This window comes from Cricetulus griseus, assembly GCF_003668045.3.
Source record: "Cricetulus griseus strain 17A/GY chromosome 1 unlocalized genomic scaffold, alternate assembly CriGri-PICRH-1.0 chr1_0, whole genome shotgun sequence".
Classification (NCBI taxonomy): Eukaryota; Metazoa; Chordata; class Mammalia; order Rodentia; family Cricetidae; genus Cricetulus; species Cricetulus griseus.
The window spans coordinates 46,659,791-46,668,264 of NW_023276806.1; the positions used below are offsets into that span (position 1 = coordinate 46,659,791).

The 8,474-nt window shown below is 35.5% G+C and overlaps 1 non-coding gene across 1 annotated transcript; it reads left to right on the forward strand.

Moving 5' to 3' along the window:
- The first annotated feature begins 414 nt into the window (after nt 1–414).
- LOC113831230 lies at nt 415–521 on the forward strand. The gene has a single exon (XR_003481338.1). It is a non-coding gene; the product is annotated as a U6 spliceosomal RNA (small nuclear RNA).
- Nucleotides 522–8,474: the final 7,953 nt, after the last annotated feature.

Below are 8,474 nucleotides of genomic sequence, written 5' to 3' on the forward strand. Positions count from 1 at the left end.
GATATACTTCCACTTTAATATATTAATTCCTTAAATGTTTCATTCTGTGAACTAGGTTCTAGTCTATATTTGACACCATAGATCTTTCTATTTTTAAGTCATTTATTAAAGCATAATAGTATCCAAATGAGTCTACAGAGTCATAACTTTTCACATATAAGGAAAATATTTCTTTTGGCACAGATAAATAAAAAATTACTTAAAAGCAAAGTATGTGATAAGTTTAGTGTGGGTAAAAACTTAGAGCAAAAATTCTACTTAACCTAATCTTATATTTTAAAAATAAGGAATAAATTTTTACAGTCTAAAGTGGAAATATGAGATAAGAGCAAGTAACATGTAAAATATACATTCTATTATATTATTCACATTTTAATGCTTGCTAAAATAGAATAGGTTTATAATATTATTTATATGCTCACTTTGGCAGCACATATACTAAAATTGGAATGATACAGAGAAGATTAACATGGTTTCAGCACAAGTGTGACACACAAATTCATGAAGCATTATATACTTTATAAGGAAAATAATTTCAGCAGGAAAGGCATTTTGAAAATCAGAAAACATAAACACAAAAATGAAGACTTCTGATCCCTCTGCTGACTCTACACCTCTACACTTCCAACTTATTCTAAGAAAAATGCAAAATACAAGAGGTAAATGAAGAAGATGAAATTGCTGAAAAGAAAACGGGCAAAGCCAAGATTAAAATTAAAGCTGAAGTAGCTGAGGAGGTGGAGAAGGCTGTAGAGGATGAAAACTGGGGAATAGAAGAGAAGCCATTCTATAAAGATGAAAAGGAAGTATAAAAAGAGATACATTAAGGAAGAACAGCTTTCAAAGGAGGAGTCATGCTCAGCAACTCTTAACTCAGAGAGAGAGAAAAAAAAGAAAGAAACAGTGATAACTAATGGAAAGCAACTGTAATTCTGCCACCTGTATACATCATGCTTAAAATTCAGTTGGGACCATATAAAATGCTCTGTGAAATAATCAAAGGATGTTAAACCCAATGATGGTTATCTACCGGTTTTAAATCCTTTATCTCCTGACATCAACTCTTAACCTAAGAGTCTGATACACACAAAAACAATTATTTTCTTGTATTAAAAATATATTATTGTTCAGAGTCACCTGACACAAGTGACCTGCATGCCGGACCAGTTCGGCGGTGGGTTCTGATCTCCAAACACCAGAGGCAGCACGGCCTCCAACTGCCGGTCTAGGACCCTGCATGCCCGAACACTGCCAACACCCAGGGAACAGAGACATCTCCATTCATGAGAAGAGGACCAACATCCGAATATTGGATCTGTTTGCATCTACAAGAAGAGAACCTTGGTCCCACACCCACCAAGAGAACAAGAAACACTTGCTACACCCACCAGAAGAAAGGATGAGAAGAGGACAAGGTAAAAACACATCCAACAACAGAAAACCCAATATGACACCACCAGAGATTAGGAATCATACACCAGTAAGACCTGAACATCACAATGCAGATTAACCAGAAGAGAAAGACCTTAAAAACATCTTCAGGAAAATGATAGAGGATCTAAACGAGGACATGAGAAAATCCCTTAAAGAAATGGAAGAAAAAACTAGCCAAAAAATACAAGATATCAATTTTCAAGTCAATATCAATCTCTCAAGGAAACAGTTCAAGAACTAAAAACTGAAATAGAGACAATGAAGAAAGCACAATCTGAGGGAATGCTGGAAATAGAAAATCTGGGTAAACGATGAGGAACTACAGATGTAAGCATAACCAACAGAATACAAGAGATGGAAGAGACAATCTCAGAGGCTGAAGACACTCTAGCAGAAATAGACTCATCAACCAAAGAAAGTCTTAAGTCCAACAAATCCCTATCAAAAAATATCCAGGAACTATGGGATACTGTGCAAAGACCAAACCTAAGAAAAATAGTTATAAAGAAGGTAAAGAAATTCAACTCAAAGGCACAGAAAACATATTCAACAAAATCATAGAAGAAAACTTTCCCAACCCAAAGAAAGACATACCAATGAAAATATAAGAAGCCTACAGAACACCAAATAGACTGAACCAAAAAAAAAGGTCACCACTCCACATAATAATCAAAACACCAAACATACACAACAAAGAGAAAATATTAAGAGCAGCAAAGGAAAAAGGTCAAGTAACATATAAAGGCAAAGCTATCAGAATTACACCTGACTTTTCCTTGAAAACTCTGAAAGCCAGAAGATCCTGGATAGATATTCTAACTACACTAAGAGACCATGGATGCCAACCCAGACTACTATACCCAGCAAAGCTTTCAATCATTATAGATGGAGAAAAGAAGATATTCCATGACAAAAGCAGATTCAAACAATACATATCCACCAATCCAGCACCACAGAAAGTATTGGAAGGAAAACTCCAACCCAGGGAAGTTAACTACAACCAGAAAAACATAGGCAATAGATAATCCCAACTTACCAACAGCCAAAAGGAAAATGGGACAGAATCCCACACATAATCTCACCACCATCACCAAATCAAAAACAAACAAGAATGAATAATAATCAATGGTCATTAATATCCATCAACATTAATGGTCTCAACTCCCCTATAAAAAGACACAGATTACCAGAATGGATAAGAAAACAGAATACTTCCTTCTGCTGCATACAAGAAACTCACCTCAAACTCAAAGACAGATGGTACCTAAGAATTAAATGTTGGGGAAAGATCTCCCAATCAAATGGACCCAAGAAACAATCAGGAGTAGCAATCCTAATATCCAATAAATTGGACTTTAAACTAAAATCAGTCAAAAGAGATGAAGAAGGTCACTTCCTACTGATCACAGGAGAAATCCATCAGGATAAAGTCTCAATTCTGAACATTTGTGCCCCAAATACAAAGGCATCCACATTTGTAAAAGAAACATTACTAACACTCAAATCACACATAAAACCGCACACACTTAGAGTGGGAGATTTCAACACCCCACTCTCACCACTGGACAGAAACACCAGACAGAAACTTAACAAAGAAACAAAAGATCTAATAGAAGTTATGGCACAATTGGACTTAACAGATATCTATAGAACATTCCACCCAAATACAAAACAATTTACCTTCTTCTCAGCACCACCTGGAACCTTCTCTAAAATCGACCAAATACTTGGCAACATAGCAAACCTCAACAGGTAGAAAAAACTTGAAATAACCCCCTGTGTCTTATCAGACCACCATGCATTTAAGTTAGAATTCAACAACAACACAAACTACAGAAAACCTACAAACTCATGGAAATTAAGTAACAGCCAATTGCACAATTCATGAGTCCAGGAAGAAATAAAAAAAAAATTAAAGATTTCCTAGAATTCAATGAGAATGAGGGAACAACATGCCCAAAACTATGTGATACTTTGAACGCAGTGCTAAGAGGAAAGTTCATATCACTAAATGCCCACATGAAGATACAGGAGAATAATCACACTAGAGAATTAACAGCACAACTGAAAGCTTTAGAAAACAAAGAAGCCAATACACCCCAGAGGAGCAGACACCAGGAAGTAATCAAATTGAGGGCTGAAATCAATAAAATGGAAACTAGGAGAACAATACAAAGAATCAATTATAACAAAAAGTTGGTTCTTCGAGAAAAATCAACAAGATAGACAAACCTTTATCCAAACTTACCAAACAACAAAGAGTGAACATGCAAATTAATAAAATCAGGAATGAAAAGGGGACATAACAATAGACACAGAGGAAATCCATAGAATCATCAGTTCATACTTTGAAAACCTATATTCCTCAAAATTTGAAAATCTAAAGGAAATGGACAATTTTCTGGACAGATTTCAATTACCAAAATTAAATCAAGAACAGATAAGCAAATTAAATAGACCTACAACCTCTAATGAAATTGAAGCAGTCATTAGAAGTCTCCCAACCAAAAAAAAAAAAAGCCCAGGGCCAGATGGCTTCAGTGCAGAATTCTACCAGAAATTCAATGTACAGCTAATACCGATTCTCCTCAAAGTATTCCACACAATAGAAGCAGAAGGGTCATTACCGAACTCTTTTTATGAGGCCACAATAACCTTGATACCCAAGCCACACAAAGACACAACTAAGAAAGAGAACTACAGACCAATATCCCTCATGAACATTGATGCAAAAATTCTGAATAAAATATTGGCAAATCGAATCCAAGAACACATCAGAGAAATAATTCATCTAGATCAAGTAGGCTTCATCCCAGGGATGCCAGGATGGTTCAACATATGAAAATCCATCAATCTAATCCACCACATAAACAGACTGAGGGAAAAAATCACATGATCATCTCACTAGATGCCAAAAAAAGGCTTTGACAAAATCCAACACCCCTTCATGATAAAGGTCCTGGAGAAATCAGAGATAACAGGAACATACCTCAACATAATAAAAGCAATATACAGCAAGCCAACAGCCAACATCAAATTAAATGGTGAGAAACACAATGCAATTCCTCTAAATTCAGGAACAAGGCAAGGCTGTCCACTATCTGCATACCTCTTCAATATTGTCCTTTAAGTTCTAGCTAGAGCAATAAGACAACAAAAAGAGATTAAGGGAATACAAATCGGAAAGGAAGAAGTTAAACTCTCACTATTTGCAGATGATATGATAGGCTACATTAGTGACCTGAAAAACTCAACAAGGGGATTCCTGCAGCTGATAAACACCTTCAGCAAAGTGGCAGGATACAAGATTAACTCAAAAAAAATCTGTAGCCCTACTATATAGAGAGGACACATTAGTGGAGAAAGAAATTAGAGAAGTATCACCCTTTACAATTGCCACAAACAACATAAAATACCTTGGAGTAACACTAACCAAAATAGTGAAAGACCGGTACAATAAGAATTTTGAGTCTCTAAAGAAAGAAATTAAAGAAGATACCAGAAAATGGAAAGATCTCCCATGCTCATGGATAGGCAGGATCAACATAGTAAAAATGGCAATCTTACCAAAAGTAATCTACAGATTCAATGCAATCCCCATCAAAATCCCAACACAATTCTTCACTGACCTTGAAAAACCAATTCTCAACATTATATGGAGAAACAAAAGACCCACGATAGCCAAAACAACCCTGTACAATAAAGGAACTTCTGAAGGCATCACCATTCCTAACTTTAAGCTCTATTACAGAGCTATAGTCCTGAAAAAAGCTTGGTATTGGCTCAAAAATAGTCAGGTAGACCAATGGAATAGAATTGAAAACCCTGATATTAACCCACACACCTATGAACACCTGATTTTTGACAAACAATCCAAATATATATGCTGGAACAAAGAGAACATCTTCAACAAATGGTGATGGCATAACTTGATGCAAACATGTTGAAGACTACAGATATACCCAAGCCGTTCACCCTGCACAAAACTTAAGTCAAAATGGATCAAAGACCTCAACATAAACCCAGCCACACTGAACCTACTAGAAGATAAAGTGAGAAATACCTTTGAATTAATCGGTACAGGAGACGGCTTCCTGAACATTACACCAGTAGCACAGACACTGAGATCAACAATTAATAAATGGGACCCCCTGAAACTGAGAAGCTTCTGTAAGGCAAAGGACATAGTCAGCAAGACAAAACGACAGCCCACAGACTGGGAAAAGACATTCACCAACCCCACATCTGACAGAGGGCTGATCTCCGAAATATACAAAGAACTCAAGAAGCTATCCTTGAAAACACCAAACAATCCAATTAAAAAATGGGGTACAGAACTAAATAGACAATTCTCAATAGAAGAATATAAAGTGGCTGAAAGACACATGAGAAAGTGTTCAACCTCCATAGTCATCAGGTAAATGCAAATCAAAACAACTCTGAGATAACATCTTACTCCTGTCAGAATGGCTAAAATCAAAAATACCAATGACAGTTTATGCTGTAAAGGATGTGAAAGAGGAACACTCCTCCACTGCTGGTGGGAGTGCCAACTTGTACAGACACTGTGGAAATCAGTATGGCAACTCCTCAAGAAAATGGGAATGAGTCTACCACAAGATCCAGCAATTCCACTCCTAGGCATATACCCAAAAGAAGCACACTCATATAACAAGGACATATGTTCAACCATGTTCATAGCAGCATTATTTGTAATAGCCAGAAACTGGAAGCAGCCTAGATGCCCCTCAACCGAAGAATGGATAGAGAAATTGTGGTACATTTACACAATGGAAAAAAAACAGAAAAAAAAAACAATGGAATCTTGAAATTTGCAGGAAAAAGGTTGGAACTTGAAGAAACCATTCTGAGTGAGGTAACCCAATCACAAAAAGGCAAACATGATATGTACTCACTCATATGTGGACCTGCTTTATGATACATAGTAGTAACCATGCTTTAACAGAGCTGTTTTTAATGATGTTGCTCAGAATGGATTCCTCCCAGATGATGACTAAGAAGCTAATTTAAAAAATAAATAAATAAGTGGTGCCAAGTACCACAAGAGTAACAGAACTGTGCTGTTTTCTGGGATTTTGTTTTTTTACTTTTTGTTGTTGTTGTTGTTTGTTTGTTTGTTTTTGTTTTTGTTTTTGTTTTTTTTAAATGGAGTGTGCTGGATGTCTCTACAATTTTGTTCAAATGACTGCAGAACCTGGAAAAGCTGTTGCTGCTATTGATGCATAACATTGCCATTATTGGTCTTAATATAAATATATATTTATATTATAAATATAAATACAAATAATATATATGTATTATATATATACATATATATTATTTATATTTATATATAAATATATATATATATATATATAAGCTAATTGAAACTCAAATATGTGATGAATCCAAGGTGTTTCAGTGAGTGCTCACCTGGGCATGCAAATTTGATTTCATCTTTAGTAAGTAGTAAAGTTATATGCTTGCCAAAAAAAAATAAGTGACACAATGGAAGACTAATGTCACACAATTGCAATTTTATGTGTAACCTAGAAATGATGAACTTATGGGAGCAGAGAGCAGAATTGTGGCTATTAGGCTTCAATGTGGGTCTTTTAACAATGGGGATACGATTGGTTTAAGGATATAAAACTGCAGTTGGACAAGAGTCATGGACTCTGCAAAGTCTTGAGGTCTACTGAGAGCATGAAAAAAATGGTTGATAACAATATGCTATATTTTAAAAGTTGTGAGATAGTATACTTTAAGTGTTCTCAAAACAAAGTGATGAATATGTGTGATATAATATGTTAATTGGTTTAATTTAGCCATGCCAATGTGAGCATACTGTATTGTGTATCATAATTGTACATGACTTTATTTATGACCTAAATAAATGAATGGAAAAAATATTTTACTGTTTCCCAGGATGTGACTTGTGATGACCCTTATTATTGAGGCAAGACAATGAGCAGTACTCAGTTGCTCATATGGAGGACCTGGGGAAGATGTTCATTTATGAACCACTAGATAGTGCTGGGCAATGGAGGTCAGGGTTGGCCATAACCAAAGCATCACACAAGCCATGAGGAACATCTCTACATGCCAAGTATTTCCAAAAGCCCTGTTCCAGCAAAGTGCCAGCTTGAGGGCTTCTTATTTTAAATTGAAATAATATATCTGACCTAGTTTAAAGCACAGAACTTACATTCAAGTAGGCTAAAGGCAATCTTGTCACTTGCCTCGTCGACACAACTGAGCAGATACTCCTGGATTACAGCTCATTATCTGAAGACATCCTTGCAGGCTTGAGCCCAGTCAGGGCTTGTGGTCATTATTTCTCAGGGATAAGGGCTTTTTTTCTTGTTATTTTTTCAAAAACCATATCTGATTATAGCACTCCTGACACTTGCCCATTTCCTCTTCCTGTGCAAAAGGCCATTGTCATGAGCGTCAAGATTAATGTGACGGAATTTTTTCTTCCTAAAAACTTTAAGTTTAGAGATAGCTTTCACCTAAGTTACTTTAAAAATTCACAGAATGAGTACAGTTGGCATTATTTGCTGAACAAAATGTTTCACAGTACTACCACTATGAGGTCAGTCACAAGAATATTTTTGTAAGGTTGTGTAAGATATTAAAATTTTTCTTTTAAATATTCTAATTTTATAATGTTAGTCATAAGGGTCTTATTATATTTACAGTGTCTTCAAAAGATAAAGACATTATCAACTTCTGTAGGATTATGCTGGTATATGGATATGTGTGTATATATGCTTATACCCATTTCTTTTACTATAAATGAGTTTTTCACTTGGCATTTGTTTTTAATTCATAACATGAACTTTAACCCAGTTCCTAAAAACAGCTAAATTCCATGAATTATATTTTCTCACAGTGTTAGTTTGCCACCTAAGTGATGATTTTAATTCTCTTCAATTGATTGTTATTATCAAGTTCACTATTTACATGTTGCAACCGTATTTTTCAGATGCAGTGAATCCTTTGCCAGGGGCTTAAAACTCAACTTTTGATGCCTA